Consider the following 17,908-nt stretch of genomic DNA (forward strand, 5'->3'; position numbering starts at 1 on the left):
TGTTTAATTGTATCCATTTTTATTTTAGTCTCTTTCTTTTGTGGAGATTTCTGTAGTTCTTTTTCCAAAATTCTATAGTCTTTCTAGATTTTTTTATATTTGTCTTTTCTTTGAGTTTCTCATTCTTGTATAGAGGAGCCGAGGTGGCGCAGTGGTTAAATGCAGTACTGCAGGCTATTTCAGCTGACTGTAGTTCAGCAGTTCGGCTGTTCAAATCTCACCGGCTCAGGGTTGACTCAGCCTTCCATCCTTCCGAGGTGGGTAAAATGAGGACCCGGATTATTGTTGGGGGCAATATGCTGAGTCTGTAAACCGCTTAGAGAGGGCTGAAAGCCCTATGAAGCGGTATATATGTCTAACTGCTATTGCTATTGCTATAGTCTCTTATCAGACCTCTAGAAAAGGCCTTCATTGTATCCCAAAGGTTCTGCAAGGATGTATCTTCTTTTTTATTTTCTTTGAAAAAGAAAATCAATTCTTTTTCCATTTTCTTTAAAAAAATCTTTCTCTTTCAATATCATGTTGTTTAAAGTCCATCTAGATCTTGCTCTTTGTGCTCTCCATTTTATTGTCATTGGATTGTGGTCCGCCCAAATACTTGGTTCAATTTCCACTTCTTGTATGCTGCCAAATAAATCAGTTGAAGCCCAAATCATATCAATTCTAGAGAATGATAGGTGTCTATTTGAATAGAAGGTATATTGTTTTTTGGTAGGATTTCTTTCTCTCCAGATATCTTTTAGATTAATTTCATCCATCATCCTGAAAAAGGATTTTGGGAGTGTTTTTCTATTTGATTTTATTGTTCTATGGGTTTTATGATCCATATTCTGATTTATAATGCCATTAAAATCTCCCATCATACAAATATCAGCATAATCTAAGTTGAGTATTTTCTTGTGAAGTTTTTTTATAAAATTCATCCTGTTTTTCATTAGGTGCGTGGATTGCAATTAAAAGTATTTTCCTTGCATTGTCCATAATTTTCATCATCAAGATTCTTCTATCTTCATCTGTATAGATTTGTTTTGCTGGGATTTTATCTTTAATATAAAAGGTCACACCTCTTTTCTTACAGTCCGCCAAGGAAGTAAAAGTTTTCCCAAGTTTTGGTTGTAAAAATAAATAATCGTATCTTTGTTGAATATGTACTTCTGGTAAGCAGATTATGTCTATTTTTAACTTTTCTAATTTATGAAATATTTTCCTTCTTTTGATTACCGAATTAAGTCCATTTACATTAATTAAAAGCAGTTTTGTTCCTTCCATCATTATGTTTTATAATTAGGGTTTACAGCTCTAGTTGTTCTTTGTTCCCATTGTTCTCTAATCTCTACACCCCCTACGGCACCTTCTTCAATGTCAATCCCACCTATGGCACCCTCCATCTTCTTGGTTTCAGTTATAGGTATGTCTAACAATTGGACTAGAAGTTCTTCTTTTCCAGACTTCTCGGCCTTTCCTCTCAGATGTTCTGTATAAAAAGCTTCTGCTTTCTCAATTGTATCAATTCTGTACCTTTGTCCTTTCCATAAAAATATTAAGCCATCTATAGTTGACTCCTATTTAAGTAGAATTGTGGTCAGGAAATGGTATTTTCTTATTTTTTCTCTCACTCTACTTGGAATTTGCTTTAAAATTACAATCTCCTTGCCTTCGTATTCTAATTTTCTATCAAGGATTGCAATGCATTTCAGAGTGCATCTATCAACACTTCAGGCCAAGCAACAATGCTCACCTAGATGGAAAAGACAACCTTCAAGAAGCAAGCCAGAGATGCTACACAGTACCACTACAAGCCAATGACAAGCCTCACACTTACAAACGAGAGAACTCCAAGTAAAGCTGCACCCTACACCCAAGGTACCTGAGTCTGCAAGTTATTCTACAGGATCGGCCATCCTGCCAGAGCAGCATAGAAAGGGCCAGCTGAAACCAGAGACCCTTAAAAGGTATGATTACACAACACTTTTTCACCACAGCAATACCCAGTCGGATAATCAAGCCACCATAGGCTTGGCCAAGTTCTTGGAATGACATGAGTTTTATGAGGTTTAATGGTTGCCCTGAAAGCTATAGAGCCTAGCAATGTTCAAAATGCCATCAGAGGCTTAGATTTGTCATGCAGTGAAGGGATACTTAATAATTAAATGGCTCAGAATTGAATCTGCGTAGCATGCAAAACAAATCAGGATAATAAACAAACTATCCAAGCCTTGCAATGATCTGGGGCAGACTTGATGAGTGTTATGGTTCAGCAGAAGCAGTAGAAAATGCACTATTCAAAAGACTTCCCAAAAATTGTTAACAGAGCTTAGGGAACTTAAGGCCTTACTGATGGAATTTCAAGTAGCCAAGTCGGAAGGGGAGTTGCCAGGACTTGCATTCCTTGACACAGTCAGAGTTGTCAACCCCATTACACAAAAATTACCCCATAACTTACAAAAGCATTGGATCACACAGGATTCCAAATACAAAAGAAAGTACAATGTTCCATTCTTCCCCTTCTCTGTTTTTGTGGACTTTGTATCTTGTTACTAAGTCAAGTCAGTAGATGGGAAAACATGCCTGAATTTATCAACTCTTATTGAATGCAACCAGATTCCAGACCATAGATCTGAAATCCCTACACCAGATGCACAATTCATCACCCACATTTGAACTGCATAGTACTCCTGATATCAGAGCTCAATCCTTAGACTCAGATAATCTTGCTCCTAGGAAGAGATATCTTACAAGCCCACAAAGTAAGAGCTCAGATCAATGGTTCCCACAATGCTCCATACGTCCAGAAATTAGTGCTAGGATGGGTCATTATAGTAGATGTCTATTTAGAAAGAGACCACAAACCAACCTTGGTTAACAACATGTTTGCAAGCTCATTAGAGAATGAACATTTAGAAATGATGGCGCAATCAATCAAAATGGAGCTGGAAGAAACTTTGGAAGTCTTCCAATCCAGCCCCCTGCTCAAGCAGGAGACCCTATGTCACTTCAGATAAGTGACTGTCCAGTAGACTCTGAATTATCTAGGTCAGACAGATTATGTCTAAAGACTGAAGTGCTTAACTGATTTTTTTCTGGATTTCTTGTTGATCCAAGTAAGATAACATTCCTCTGGAGTAGAGGAAAAAAATGCCAGTTTTTTTCCTAGATAGAACCATAGCCCACTTCTGATTAAGATGGCAATATGAGAAGCTAATAGCTCCAAAGACAAACAAGCTTCTCTTCTTCTAGCCAATTTCATACCAAAGGAAGTGATTAAAGGCTATTCTAACCCTAGTTCCCAAAAAAGTGTCATAACTGCAATAAATATTAAGGTATACTTTCAAAATGCCAATTAAAAATTTAAAAAGCTTCTGACAACTGATAATGTCTACAGACCTTTCAATCTGTCAGCTAATCAGCCTGCTTTCTCATTTCTATGTACAAGCTAAAACAAGTTGAAAGAATGAGCTGTTACAATTTATCACACATTCCCATGCTTGAGGTTTTGTACAACTTGCTTTGCAACCTTTAGGACAGGAAGTTGGGTAGTGTAATTCTCAACAGAAGCAAGTATTTCTGATACTTTTAATCTTCTGGGAGATTACGAATACTTACGATTTGACCAAGAATACAAAAATCATATTTAGATCTCCTGGTTGGCTATTACACCCTACTCCTACTTTTTAGCCACCCAAAAATCAGTGAAATCACCCTGAGAGCCAGTTTGGTCTAACAGTTAAGGTGTTGGCATAGAACCCAGGAGTGGTGACTCCTAGTCCCACTTTAGGAAAGCCGGCTGGATGACTTTGGGCCAGTCACTTTTTTTTAGTCCAACTCACCTCACAGGGTGGTGGTTGTGGGAAAAAATAGGAGGAAGAAAGAGTCATAGATATCTTCACTGCTCTATTTTTGAAAAAAGCAGTAAAAGTGAGATTTAAAAAATCTAAAATAAATCTTGTTGAAGAACTCACATTTGAGACCATGAGAACTCACAAACAGATTCACCTTTAGAAATAATGGAATCTCTAATTTGGGTAGATGATGGCCTGAAAACCAATTTTTAAAAATGACCTTCTGACCATGTACTTTGCCTAGCTATATTTAGTATAAGATTTTGCAGCTGATAAACCTCCCCTCCACCTCAAGTTTGAATATTTTAGAGCAACAGCAGCACTCTGTTAATAAGTTAGGATGAAACAGGATGTAGAACATCCCTTACTCGAAGTCTTTTTAACTAAATTTCAAAGTGTTTCTTGTGTACTTTTATTAAGTTAATTCCAAAACTTCAGGAGTTGAGACACAGGACATAGCAAAAGGGTCAGAGAAGAGAAATAAATGCCAAAAGAAAACAAGACAGCCTGTTTAGTGTAGTAGTTAAGGTATCAAGCTAGAAAGCTGGAATCCATGAGTTCTAGTCCATGTTAGGCACAAGCCAGCTGAGTGACCTTGAGCCAGTCCCTCCCTCTCAGCCCTAGGAAGGAGGCAAAGACAAACCACCTCTGCAAATCTTGTCAAGAAAATTGAAGCAGGTTGTCTCCACGAATCAAAACTATTGTGGAATATGTCTGGCAAGAACAAAGAGCGCTTATTCACAGAGAATACGCATGTGTACAGCTTGTAACAATTATAGGTGGTTACGGGACTCATAAACAGTAACAAAGAATTAGACATCTTGCATAGTCCAGCTAACAGTTAGGAATGAAGATGGCCTGGAGCAAATAGAATGTGTAATAGATAATTCCTGGAACATTCATTAGCCAAGATTTAGGAATAGGGACAGCTAGAGACCAATAGGATAAATTGTTAGACCATTACTAAAATATTTATTAGATTAATTATTATTATCCTGCCTTGTTCTGCCTTCTGCTTTAGTGAAAAGCATTCTTTATCCTTTGTTCTGAGCTCTTGGCATTTTGGCCAGAAGCCCTTTTCTTGGAGTGCTTCAATAAAAGGAAACAAAACCTGCACCTTGTGTCTGGTGTCCTTCATTGGCCTGAGCACCAGGCTCAGACCTGAACTGAGGACAACAATGGAGTTCAGCAATTAATGAAACTCCATATTACATGTTTTTAAAAGACAACCATCTTTGGCACATTTAAGAAGCTTTGGCAGTAATGCATGGGTGCACATTCCCAAAACAAGTAGAAGGAAAGGAGAGCCAAAGGCAAGGAAATCAAAACGTAAAGATTATCAATTGGGATCAAAGGCATATAGATTTACAGATAGACACAAACATATTATTTGATGCAATTTTTTCTGAAGATGAGAATTGGGAAAAGGTACCTGCCAATACTGAATTTTTTTATGTCTGTTAATCTCCGATAAATAAACATTCGCAGTCACATTCAATAGAAATCCGAGAGTAGCTCAGGCTCTGAGTACAGCTCAGAGGAATGTTTGGACAGTGAGATTCCAGTGAAACAGGAACATTTTATTCCAAGGAATTCTGAAAGAGCAAACAAAGGTTTTCCTCCTGAAAGATTCACAGTTGATGCGGTAAAAGTACGTAGCATTTTTTTATGAGCCACAAAATTACTAAGATTATATTTACCTCTGGCAGAACAGAAAAAATGGAAAGCTGGATCCATTGCATTTGTAACTTGAGGTTTACAAATATAAGACACAAGGCCCTGGTTATGAGAGTGATCAACCAGGAACAGTGTATACATTTAACAAAGCCATATATAACTTAAATCAAGAAATTAGAAATGATGTTTAGATGCCAGTTTGAAAAAAAAAATGGGTTTCAGAAGAAATGAAGCTGATCCATGCTTGTATACTAAGGTGACCAGACGTCACGCTTTTGGCGGGGCACACCCGCTTTTTGATACATTTTCCCGCGTCCCGCCCGCTTTTTCAAAAGGCACGCTTTTTTTGGCGCTTGCAGCTCCCGCCCATCAGCTGCTGGGCTGGCTCAGCGTTCTGTTCTATGCTACCTACAAATTTAAGCCAGCCCAGCCTGCCATTCACTGATTTAATTGGCCTGGACTCCAGCCAATCAGTGAGCTGGCCAACCAGCTCACTGATTGGCTGGAGTCCACTTAGCTTAGCACGCCTGCGCGAGCCTCCATTTCATTTCGTCTTTTGCTTGCAGCTGCGCTTACTCACTGGTGAGTAATCATGTTATAGATTGGTGCCAGTGGGAATCGGGAGGCGCTATGGGGAGGAGACAGGCCTCCTCTCCTCCTTCTCCCCGTTTGCGGAGTTCATTTCATCTCCTCGCGTTACAGCCAGCCCCTGTGCGCTGCACCGCCATGGGCGGCAGAAGCTCTGGAACTGAGCGGTTCTCTGCGCGAGCCGCTGCCCCCCTCCCCCACCCATCAGCTGCTAGTTCGCTGGGCTGGCTACTGTAGCGTGTGAGCAGGCAGATGAGTGGGGAACGAATGAGCCGCCCATTCGTTCCCCTGTCCATACGCTGCTGGCTTCCATGGGCTGGCTATTGTAGCGTGTGATCGGGCAGATGAGTGGGGAACGAATGAGCCGCCCATTCGTTCCCCTGTCCAGACGCTGCTGGCTTCCATGGGCTGGCTACTGTAGCGTGTGAGCGGGCAGATGAGTGGGGAACGAATGAGCCGCCCATTCGTTCCCCTGTCCAGACGCTGCTGGCTTCCATGGGCTGGCTACTGTAGCGTGTGAGCGGGCTGATGAGTGGGGAACGAATGAGCCGCCCATTCGTTCCCGTGTCCAGACGCTGCTGGCTTTCATGGGCTGGCTATTGTAGCATGTGAGCGGGCAGATGAGTGGGGAACGAATGAGCCGCCCATTCGTTCCCCTGTCCAGACGCTGCTGGCTTCCATGGGCTGGCTATTGTAGCGTGTGAACGGGCTGATGAGTGGGGAACGAATGAGCCGCCCATTCGTTCCCCTGTCCAGACGCTGCTGGCTTCCATGGGCTGGCTACTGTAGCGTGTGAGCGGGCTGATGAGTGGGGAACGAATGAGCCGCCCATTCGTTCCCCTGTCCAGACGCTGCTGGCTTCCATGGGCTGGCTATTGTAGCGTGTGAGCGGGCAGATGAGTGGGGAACGAATGAGCCGCCCATTCGTTCCCCTGTCCAGACGCTGCTGGCTTCCATGGGCTGGCTACTGTAGCGTGTGAGCGGGCTGATGAGTGGGGAACGAATGAGCCGCCCATTCGTTCCCCTGTCCAGACGCTGCTGGCTTTCATGGGCTGGCTATTGTAGCGTGTGAACGGGCTGATGAGTGGGGAACGAATGAGCCGCCCATTCGTTCCCCTGTCCAGACGCTGCTGGCTTTCATGGGCTGGCTATTGTAGCGTGTGAGCGGGCAGATGAGTGGGGAACGAATGAGCCGCCCATTCGTTCCCCTGTCCAGACGCTGCTGGCTTCCATGGGCTGGCTATTGTAGCGTGTGAACGGGCTGATGAGTGGGGAACGAATGAGCCGCCCATTCGTTCCCCTGTCCAGACGCTGCTGGCTTTCATGGGCTGGCTATTGTAGCGTGTGAGCGGGCAGATGAGTGGGGAACGAATGAGCCGCCCATTCGTTCCCCTGTCCAGACGCTGCTGGCTTTCATGGGCTGGCTATTGTAGCGTGTGAGCGGGCAGATGAGTGGGGAACGAATGAGCCGCCCATTCGTTCCCCTGTCCAGACGCTGCTGGCTTCCATGGGCTGGCTATTGTAGCGTGTGAACGGGCTGATGAGTGGGGAACGAATGAGCCGCCCATTCGTTCCCCTGTCCAGACGCTGCTGGCTTTCATGGGCTGGCTATTGTAGCGTGTGAGCGGGCAGATGAGTGGGGAACGAATGAGCCGCCCATTCGTTCCCCTGTCCAGACGCTGCTGGCTTCCATGGGCTGGCTATTGTAGCGTGTGAGCGGGCAGATGAGTGGGGAACGAATGAGCCGCCCATTCGTTCCCCTGTCCAGACGCTGCTGGCTTCCATGGGCTGGCTACTGTAGCGTGTGAGCGGGCTGATGAGTGGGGAACGAATGAGCCGCCCATTCGTTCCCCTGTCCAGACGCTGCTGGCTTCCATGGGCTGGCTATTGTAGCGTGTGAGCAGGCAGATGAGTGGGGAACGAATGAGCCGCCCATTCGTTCCCCTGTCCAGACGCTGCTGGCTTCCATGGGCTGGTTATTGTAGCGTGTGAGCGGGCAGATGAGTGGGGAACGAATGAGCCGCCCATTCGTTCCCCTGTCCAGACGCTGCTGGCTTCCATGGGCTGGGTAACCTAGTTAGAACTTATTTGGAGTCTGGCAGCGCGTGGCTGTATTGTAAAAGGTCTGAGGGAGAGCTCATTGTCCATGGGAAAAACGTTGGAGCAAATTCTGTTTATGCGATGGTTTCGAGATGCTGGATAATGGATGTTCTTTCTCCGTCGCGATCTCCTCTTTTGATCTGTGACCACGAGCCGTTCTATTTGAGAGAGAGAGAGAGAGGGAGGGAGGAAGGGGGAGAACGCGAATGTGTGTATCCCTCCTTCCTTCAGCCCAACACTCTAGCCCGGCTTGGCTCCTGCTTCAAAGCGGGAGCCAAACCGGGTCATTCCTTCCAAGGATTTGCCATTTGAGAGAGAGAGAGGGAGGGAGGGAGGAAGGGGGAGAACGCGAGTGTGTGTATCCCTCCTTCCTTCAGCCCAACACTCTAGCCCGGCTTGGCTCCTGCTTCAAAGCGGGAGCCAAACCGGGTCATTCCTTCCAAGGATTTGCCATTTGAGAGAGAGAGAGGGAGGGAGGGAGGAAGGGGGAGAACGCGAGTGTGTGTATCCCTCCTTCCTTCAGCCCAACACTCTAGCCCGGCTTGGCTTCTGCTTCAAAGCGGGAGCCAAACCGGGTCATTCCTTCCAAGGATTTGCCATTTGAGAGAGAGAGAGGGAGGGAGGGAGGAAGGGGGAGAACGCGAGTGTGTGTATCCCTCCTTCCTTCAGCCCAACACTCTAGCCCGGCTTGGCTCCTGCTTCAAAGCGGGAGCCAAACCGGGTCATTCCTTCCAAGGATTTGCCATTTGAGAGAGAGAGAGGGAGGGAGGGAGGAAGGGGGAGAACGCGAGTGTGTGTATCCCTCCTTCCTTCAGCCCAACACTCTAGCCCGGCTTGGCTCCTGCTTCGTCTCTCGCTTCTCTGTTCGATTGTTGAAAGCGGGAGCCAAACCGGGTCATTCCTTCCAAGGATTTGCCATTTGAGAGAGAGAGGGGGAGGGAGGGAGGAAGGGGGAGAACGCGAGTGTGTGTATCCCTCCTTCCTTCAGCCCAACACTCTAGCCCGGCTTGGCTCCTGCTTCAAAGCGGGAGCCAAACCGGGTCATTCCTTCCAAGGATTTGCCATTTGAGAGAGAGAGAGGGAGGGAGGGAGGAAGGGGGAGAACGCGAGTGTGTGTATCCCTCCTTCCTTCAGCCCAACACTCTAGCCCGGCTTGGCTCCTGCTTCAAAGCGGGAGCCAAACCGGGTCATTCCTTCCAAGGATTTGCCATTTGAGAGAGAGAGAGGGAGGGAGGGAGGAAGGGGGGGAACGCGAGTGTGTGTATCCCTCCTTCCTTCAGCCCAACACTCTAGCCCGGCTTGGCTCCTGCTTCGTCTCTCGCTTCTCTGTTCGATTGTTGAAAGCGGGAGCCAAACCGGGTCATTCCTTCCAAGGATTTGCCATTTGAGAGAGAGAGGGGGAGGGAGGGAGGAAGGGGGAGCACGCGAGTGTGTGTATCCCTCCTTCCTTCAGCCCAACACTCTAGCCCGGCTTGGCTCCTGCTTCGTCTCTCGCTTCTCTGTTCGATTGTTGAAAGTGGGAGCCTGCTTTTTAACATTACATAGTATCAGTTTCAAGAATGCATGCAATCCTGAAAATTTGTAACAAACTTGTTGAAGGGCCTATGAAATATTTTCTAGTTTAATGTAGAATAAGTATTCTTAATAAAAGAAAAAGTCATTTTTATTTAATCAATTGCATTCCTTTTTATAATGACATTAATTAACTAAACTGGAAATAAATCTATGTTTTGCTAGAGTTTTAAAATTAAAAAACCTTACATTTTGTTGCTATTATTTTAATCAGAGTTTTGCCAAGTGAAATTATATAATGGTTCCTCATGTCTCTGTAATTTTCTAAATCTCATCCAGAAGTACCACAGAATTTGGCATTTTCAGCAGAATGATGCTGATGCTAATAAAATATCCTGATTTTTGGTGAAAGGATGGAAAGAGGAAGGAAGGAGGAAGAGAGATCTAAAGAGCAGAAAGACAGAAGGCAGATAGGCAAGAGGAAGGAAGGAAGGAGAAAGAATGGAAAGGAAGGAAGGCTAGAAGGAAGAAAGAGGGAGGGAGGGAGGGAGAGAAGGAAGGAAGGAAGGAAGGAAGGAAGGAAGGAAAGAAGGAAGGAAGGAAGGAAGGAAGGAAGGAAGGAAGGTGAAAGGAGGAAGGAAGGAAGGAAGGAAGGGGTACTTCCACTTGTAGGCCTGGGACTGAATGCAGGAGGAGTCTCTCCATAGGATCAGCTGCTCTTCTGATCATGGTCTATGAAAATGTTACTGCCTGCCTGATGCAAATTTAGACAGATGGTGCTTTGGGCTGCCCCTCAAATCCCCCCCTTACTCCTCCCCCTGTAGAATTCAGCCCCCTGAGTTTTGCCTTTGAGGGGCATGTGTGGTTATGGCGGATGGCAGAGTCAGCTGGAGGTTGAGAGGGGATTGGGGGCTTTTGTCCGCCTGTGGAGTTCTCCCCATGGACAGGATGGGATGGTGGCATGAAAGGGATCCGGGCACAATCTCACCTGTTCCAAGTAAAGTTGCCTTTTGCAATTAGCTACCGGTAATCCTCGACTTACGACCAGGATTGATCCCCCAATTTCTGTTGCTAAGGGAGATGTTTGTTAAATGATTTTTGCCTCATTTTGCGACCTTTTATTGCCACGTTAAGTGAATCATGGTGGTTGTTAAGTCAGGAACATGGCTGGTTAGTGAGCAAAGTTACAATCGCATTGAAAAAAGTGACTGATGACCATTTTTCACACTTAGCGACCATTTTCACACTTAGCGACCATTGTGGCATCCTCATGGTTACGCGATCAAAATGTGGATGTTTGGCAACAGATTCGTATTTCTGATGATAGTTTGAAATGGTGACAGTATAAATTATTGCTGGTGTAATACTTAACAATGGTTTTTAAGGATTTCTTTTATTTATAGAATACCTTTTTTATTATTTTGGGGGGATTTTTACTTTTAAATTGTTTATAAAATGTATTTACTACAAGAAATGTTCCTTTTTGCAAATGTGATCTTTGCAAATCTTTGTGATGCAATATGTTCAGACCAGGTTTATGTGTCTCAAAGTGGCTGCTATTCTATGGGCAGGCCAGGTTGGTGCAAGGCAGCTTTGCCAGATTTGGTGTGTTTCACCCTCATTGAATTTTATATCGTATAAAGAATGGAAGGAGGAAGGAAGAGAAAAAAGGAGGAAGGGAGTGAGTGAGGAAAGAAGAGGATGGAAGGAGGGAGGAAGGAAGGAAGAGAGGGAAAGAGCAGAAGACAGATAAGGTGAAGGTAGATAAGCAAGAGGAATGAAGGAAGAAGTGAGGAGTCTTGAGGAGGGGGAAAACATTTAGTGACCAAAGTTACAATGGCATTGAAAAAAGTGACTGATGACCATTTTTCACACTTAGCGACCGTTGCGTCCATTTTTCACACTTAGCGACCGTTGCGACCATTTTTCACACTTAGCGACCGTTGCAGCATCCTCATGGTCACGTGATCAAAATTTTGTTTGGCAACAGATTCGTATTTATGCTGGTTTCAGTGTCCTGGGGTGACCTTTTGACAAAAAAAATTTTTTTTAATCAAGCCCCCCCCCCCCCCCCCCCCGGTCAAGGGTGTCCCTCTTTTCCAATCTGAAAATCTGGTCACCTTATTGTATACTAAAAATTGTGAAGGCAAAAGTTCTATATTGTTAGCATTTGTGGATGATAATTGTTATATAACAAAAAACAATCACATATCTCCTCATTTGCAAAATAGCTTGAAAAGGAATTTCAGTAAAAGAGTTTAGGAGAAATAAAGAACTATTTAGGAGTGGAAATAAAGAAATTACAAGAAGGAGAGTATATTGCCATACGTAGTTTGGATTGAAACCCTCCCCCCCCAATCTCACAAAAAATCCTTTTCATGCAGAAGATTTTCACCTTCAAACATGCTGCTCTGTTGAAAGGAAAGATGGCCATAATTGCCATAATTGCAAAAAAAATGTGTATGTGAAGGTGACACATAAAAATTGCAGAATGATCAATAATCCTTTTACAGGTTTTCTTCCAGTTGTGCCATCATTCTTAAAAGGTTAACTTGTCATTAAGGTGATAAACCTGAGAGGGGAAAAACATTGAAAAATCATCTTCACAAGGCTGAGTTTCTCAGTCTGCATGATCCAGATATCTGGACAGATTTCTGGCCGTGGCCTACCAGCTTATCTCCATGCCTCGCCCCCTATGCTCATCACAGCTCCCTACAAACGTAAGGCATTTAGCCGAACGGCTACTTCAGGGTGGACAAGGTGAAGGTCTGCTGTCTTTTGGGTCTGGCTCTTGCTATTCTTCTGCCTGCATGCAACCTGCTTGCCCTCCACCTTGGCTCAAGGGATGCACCAGTTCCTATCTCACCTTCCAGGGGACCTACGCCCACATGCCTCTTGCTCATCCTCCGCCTCGGGTTGAGGGGATGCATGACCTACTGCCTCTCACTTTCCTCTGTCCACATGCTGTCTCACATGGAAGGGGGCTTGAAGCGAGCGATGCTTATCAGCTTGTTTCCTGTACTCTTCTGCTGTTTCTGCCAGAGCTTTTTTCGTATTTCCCACCCCTTTTTAAGAGTGTCCATCCATTCAGAAACATGGAAGGGGGGGGCATTCTCTGGGCAGTTCAGGCATGGGAACAAATTCCATGTCACTAGAAACTTGAAAAGGAGTTAATCCAGTGCTGCTGTGGACAGTATTGTGGTATGCTACTTCAGCAAAAGGTAGCAAATCCGACCAGTTGTCCTGTTGGTAATCCATATAACGACGGATGTATTATTCCACCATTGCATTGACTTTTTCCGCTGCCCCATTTGTGCTCAGATGAAAAACCGAGCTAAGTCCTTGTGTGGACAAAATGGACCTCAGGAACTCTCTTCAGAACTTGGCAGTGAACTGAACTCCGTGGTCTTAGATGATCCTTCTGGGTACTCCGTGAAGGCGGTAAATGTGTTTAACAAACATTTTCGCTAGCTTCTTTGCAGAGGGTAGTTCTGAGCAAGCAATGAAATGGGCTTGCTTGGAAAATAGTTCTTCAATCCATATAATTCTACTATTAATACACATATTTATGTTAATATATATTTATATATTCCCCTAATTGCCCCTTAAGTTCCACTGTTATTCATATTTTTGTATATATTTAGTAGTACACTCATTCAAAGTCTATTTTTCCCATTCTTCATACCATTTATATAACAATATTATCCTGATATCTGTCACACTGCTAAAATAGTAATCCAATCTGTATAATTCTGGTGTTAATACACATTATTGAAATATATTGATAAAATTATTCTTTTACTCTATTTTCCCTTATCTCTTACCCACTTCTGAACCTTTGATCTTATTTTCTTTTTAGTTTTCCTCCCAGATTTGTCCCTAGGGTCTTTTATTCCCTCTATTTGCCTATGGAATCTAACTTTTCCTCCCAACTCTACTTTTTCCCACTGTCTAATTCCAGAACTATCCATTCCACCTCTTATCTCTTTTCCCCAGTTCTCCCCTTATTTCTCCCATTCCCTTTTTAAATCTTTTACATTATTTCCCTCCTTTTTTAGTTCCTTAACCACTATTCGTTTTGGCAACATCTCCTCCTTGTTATCTTCTTCTTGTTGGTTTTTCTCCACTTTCCCTACTGTTTCCTCTGGTAGCTCCATTCTTTCTTCCTTGTCCTGATCATTGTCCTTTATTCTTTACATTAGATTTCTCAATTTTTGGTCTATAAGATCAAATATTTTCTCAATGCTTTGAAAAAGCTCCATTCTGTTTAAGTCCTCTTCACTTCCATCTTATGTTGTGTCTGTGTTTAGTCAATCTCTTTTTTAGTCCACTGTCTAGAGTTCATTAATTCAAAAAGCCAAACTTCCAAGTCACAATTTTAAATGTTAATCAATAGTCAGTGCAAACAGTTTGAATTCACCAGGAGGTTATCCACACCTCTTCAAATTACCTTATATGTTCAATAATATTCAATGAAGGATTTTTATTCCTGCCTGTTTGTGATACTGAAGAGTTCCGGGGGATGGAGACCAATTTTGGATCTAAAGTTGTTGAACCGCCATATTGTCTACCAGCAGTTCAAAATGCATTCTCTGCACACCATCCTGCAGGGAGTCAGGAAAGGCGACTTCCTCACATTGGTGGACTTGACCAAAACTTACCTTTATGTTCCCATCTTCATAGGCCACCGAAAATATCTCTGTTTCTCTTCTGGCGGGGGGAGGCACTTCCAGTACCGAGGTCTTCCGTTCAGACTGTCCTCAGCCGCCAGGGTATTCACAAAGGTGCTGGCTGCCCTAGCTGCCCACATCAGGTCTTCTCCAGTTCAGATTCTCTATTACCTGGATGACATCCTCTTGTTGTCCAGGTCTCAAGCAGAAAGGGATCTCGCTCTCACCATTCACACCCTGCAAAATCACGGGTTCAGAGTGAATCTCAAGAAGAGTCACCTCGCTCCTGGCATTCATTCACATTCTTCCATCCAAACCTCTTCCATTAACTGACACTACGATTCGGTCTCCCTGTCCTAGACCTGTTTGCGATGGCAGACAACAACCAGGTACCCAAGTATTATTCGCAGTTCATGAATCCCATGGCAGAAGTAGTAGACACCCTCAGGTGCCATTGGCCCAAAGTCTCCTGTACGCATTTCCGCCCTTCCCCTCATTCAGAGAGTAATTTGGAGCAGGAGGCAGAACTATTGCTGCTAGCGCCGAATTGGCCACACCGGCCTTGGTATGCCGACCTAGTGACTCTGTCAATCTCCACTCCATGGCACATTCCACGGTCTCGCCTGTCTCTACACCAGGGGTAGTCAATCTTTTTATACCTACCGCCCACTTTTGTATCTCTGTTAGTAATAAAATTTTCTAACTGTAGAAAATTTTCTACAGTTCCACAGTAATGGTGATTTATAAAGTAGGGAAGTAACTTTACTTTATAAAATTTATAAAGCAGAGTTACAGCAAACCCCTACCACCCACCATGAAAGCTGGAACGCCCACTAGTGGGCGGTAGGGACCAGGTTGACTACCACTGCTCTACACCAAGAGTCAGTTTGTCATCCCGAATCTCAGTGGCTACAATTAACTGCATGGCGATTGAGCGGCAAGCCCTAACAGCCGATAACATCTCCCTCAACGTCATTGCTACCATTCAGGCATCACACAGAAGCTCTACTAACCGGATTTAGTATGCAACTTGGCGGGCATTCGCACTGTGGTGTACCAACCACACTTTTAACCCACTTAAAGTGTCCATTCCACAGATATTGGACTTCTTACAAAGGGGGCTTGATCATGGCCTTACCCCTAATACATTATGCTGACAGGTGGCTGCTTTGGCTCCTGTCCTAGACGATCTTGCCTCTGACCATCTACCTTCTCGTCTCTTCATCCGGAGATTTCTCTGTGGAGCATCCAACCTGCGTCCTCCTGCCATCCATAGATATCCAACTTGGGACTTGCCTCATGTCCTAGAGGCTCTGACTTCCTCACTCTTTGAACCTATGAGAGCCACTTCTTTGAAACTGGGCCCAATGACATTATAAGTGTAGACTCAGTCCAATTGGTTACTGGATGGAGTAAACCCAGTCTGGCTGCTGTCTCTACTTCAACAGAGAATGAGCGTACCAGGTAAGAACCAACCCATTCTCATCTTTACTTTTGCCTTGAATTAACCTTTTCCAGAATGGTACCTGTTAGGGTTCCTTGAAAGTGGAGAGATTTCAATGAACTGAAAAATTCTTAAATAGAATATGAAATGGAAACTGAAGGATTCTGAAATAGTTCAGAGTGACTATACAATTCTGACCTTTGACCTTTTATTGTTATTTGCATATTTGAAGATACATTCCTTTAAAATTCTTTTTACTTACAGGTAGTCATCAACTAACAAACACAATTGGGACTGAATCTTGGTCATTGAGTGAAATAATAGTTAAGTGTCATGTCAAAGGAACACTTTACTCAATGACCACAATCCCGACATTCCTTGTTGCAGTCGTTAAGCAAGGACTGTGGTCATTAAGTGGACAAATCCCATGTAAGAAATACCGGGTGCTTCAGGGTGGTGGAGGAAGTCCTGGGAGGCCAACCACCATCTATTTGGGAGTTGGAGTTGTGCTGCAGTACTTTGCACAGCTTCATTTCAGTCTAAAATCAGAAACTGTATGCATTAAACTAATTGAGGTGAGCAAAGAGCTAAATCTTTAGTTCTTTGCTGACCTCTTGTGTTCAATATAAGGATTTGATGAGAATAAAGAGCTAAATTGTTACTGCAATTCCAAAACTCTTAAAGAGCCACATAGGTTAAAAAACAACAGGGATCTTATTTTAAAAATGTAAATGTGAAATGATTATCAAGTGCCTGAAATGATATCATGTGCCCACACAGGGATGGTGCAGCATTTTGCAATGGTTGGAAATCCTGTATGGGTAGTCCTTGATTTACAACAGTTCATTTAGTAACCATTCAAAGTCACAGTGGCATTGATAAAAATGACTTATGACCGTTTTTCACACTTACAACCATTGTAGCATCCCCAGGGTCATGTGATCAAAATCCAGATGCTTCAATTCAATTTATTGAAATTTGTATGCCGCCCACTCCCTTGGGACTCTGGGCTTAACATCTTTGTAACTAATTTAACAACTGCAGTGATCCACATAACGTCTGTGGCAAGGAACATGGTAAAATTCACTTAACAACTGTCATTAGGACATAATTCACTTAACAACTGTCTCAATTAGTAACATAAATTTTAGACTCAGTTGTGCCCTAGGTTGAGGACCAATGTTCCCTCTAATTTTTTTCCAGTGTGTGTGGAAAAGTATAGTGTCGAGCGGCACATTTTCATGCCTGAGCACCTGAATTTTTTTAGCCATAATTGCCATCAGAGCAGATGTTGGGAGGGGGGCAAGGAAGAAAAGGGTCCCCTCCCTCTCCCTCAGACCCCCAGGAAGGGAGGGAGGGAAGGGAGGGGGAGGGAAAGGAAAGAAAATGGGAAACAAGAAAAGGAAAGGAAAAAGGAAAGGAAATAGAAAAGAAGGAAAGGAAAAAGGAAAGAAGGAAAGGAAAAAGGAAAGGAAAGGAGAAAGGAAAGGAAAAGAGAAAGGAAATAGAAAAGAAGGAAAGGAAAAAAGAAAGGAAATGGGAAAGAAGAAAGGAAAGGAAAAGAGAAAGGAAAGGAAAAAGAAATGGAAAAGAAGGAAAGGAAAAAGGAAAGGAAAGAAGAAAGGAAAGGAAAAGAGAAAGGAAAGGAAAAAGGAAAGGAAAAAGGAAAAGAAGGAAAGGAAAAAGGAAAGGAAAGGAGAAAGGAAAGGAAAAGAAAAGAGAAAGGGAATGGAAAAGAAGGAAAGGAAAAAGGAGAGGAAAGGAGAAAGGAAAGGAAAAGAGAAAGGAAATAGAAAAGAAGGAAAGGAAAAGGAAAGGAAATGGGAAAGAAGAAAGGAAAGGAAAAGAGAAAGGAAAGGAAAAAGGAAAGGAAAAAGCCTTGCAGTTCATAACAAATCCTGCAGAAGTTTACCAATTCAACTTAATTGCAGCAGCAAAGGTTGCTCGGTGTTACTCTGACACTGGCTGAATTTCCCCTCAGTATGCAGGCAGCAATGCCAGGGCAATGAAGCTGAGGCAGTGAGTTTGGGGCCTTTTCCTTAGATGGCAGGGAGCAGCCTTGTTCTGGTAAGCTGGCC

The sequence above is a fragment of the Thamnophis sirtalis genome, unplaced genomic scaffold (genome assembly GCF_051295495.1).
Source record: "Thamnophis sirtalis isolate CommonGarterSnake01/CBP01778 unplaced genomic scaffold, rThaSir2_p1.2 scaffold_1, whole genome shotgun sequence".
Lineage (NCBI taxonomy): Eukaryota > Metazoa > Chordata > Lepidosauria > Squamata > Natricidae > Thamnophis > Thamnophis sirtalis.